At 47.4% G+C, this 1,151-nt stretch overlaps 2 non-coding genes across 2 annotated transcripts; both read right to left on the bottom strand.

The window, feature by feature from the left end:
* Positions 1-88: 88 nt before the first annotated feature.
* Positions 89-160, bottom strand: trnap-agg (transfer RNA proline (anticodon AGG)). Its single transcript has one exon. It is a non-coding gene; the product is annotated as a tRNA-Pro (tRNA).
* A 638-nt stretch (positions 161-798) lies between these two features.
* On the bottom strand, positions 799-870 carry trnap-cgg (transfer RNA proline (anticodon CGG)). The gene has a single exon. It is a non-coding gene; the product is annotated as a tRNA-Pro (tRNA).
* Between the last annotated feature and the right edge of the window lie 281 nt (positions 871-1,151).

Genomic DNA, 1,151 nt, shown 5'->3' with positions numbered 1-1,151 from the left:
GTACAGATATCCAACCTGGAGCGCATGGTGGGTTTAGATGATGTGGTTTGCCTCCCTAGTGTAGGATCAGAGAGCTGGTAACAATTGGGGGCTCGTCCGGGATTTGAACCCAGGACCTCTCGCACCCTAAGCGAGAATCATACCCCTAGACCAATGAGACACAGGGTGCCATACGCACCTACTGTTAACATTTTTGAGAAACTCTGATCTGCTTTGTCTTCACTGGCTTGGTCTGCCTTCCCAATCAAATGTTGAAATTTATTTTTAAAAGGATTTGAGGCTCGGATCAACTGCAGACATCTACACTGCAGCTCAGTGCAAACACTATAACCCAGCAAGCTAAGCGGCCAACAAAGTGTCAATTGCAGATGAGGAACTAAGAATAAGGGTGAGATGTGGACATTGAAAGCGGCAGGCACAGTGCTAGCCTTATTTGATGGAGGTGTGCGATTGGCCCGAGATCTATGAGATCTATGGATACTAGTCGAGAAAAGAGGCTGGAAAGCCAGAGGAGGGCTCGTCCGGGATGGACCTCTCTTGAATTTTTTTTTTAAAGGATTTGAGGCTCGGATCAACTGCAGACATCTACACTGCAGCTCAGTGCAAACACTATAACCCAGCAAGCTAAGCGGCCAACAAAGTGTCAATTGCAGATGAGGAACTAAGAATAAGGGTGAGATGTGGACATTGAAAGCGGCAGGCACAATGCTAGCCTTACGTGATGGAGGTGTGTGACTGGCCTGAATAATGAGGGATCGATGGATTGTACTTCAGAAAAAAGGCTGAAAAGTAAGAGGAGGGCTCGTCTGGGATTTGAACCCAGGACCTTTCACACCCGAAGCGAGAATCATACCCCTAGACCAACGAGCTAGAGAGAGCCACGCGCACCTGCGGTTAACAGATGCAAAATAACGCTCACATGGCTGCGAAGATTTCAGAGAAACTCCTTTCTGCCATGTATCCAATTTTTTTTTTAAAGGATTTGAGGCTCGGATCAACTGCAGACATCTACACTGCAGCTCAGTGCAAACACTATAACCCACCAAACTAAGTGGCTAACCAAGTGCCAATGGCAGATGATGAACTACGAAGAAGGGTCAGATGCAGACGTTGAAAGCTGCAGGCACAGCGCTAGACTTACTTGATGGAGG

The sequence above is a fragment of the Sinocyclocheilus rhinocerous genome, unplaced genomic scaffold (genome assembly GCF_001515625.1).
Source record: "Sinocyclocheilus rhinocerous isolate Xijiao unplaced genomic scaffold, SAMN03320098_v1.1 scaffold4783, whole genome shotgun sequence".
In the NCBI taxonomy this organism is placed as follows: Eukaryota; Metazoa; Chordata; class Actinopteri; order Cypriniformes; family Cyprinidae; genus Sinocyclocheilus; species Sinocyclocheilus rhinocerous.
This window is presented reverse-complemented; position numbering and strand designations above follow the sequence as displayed.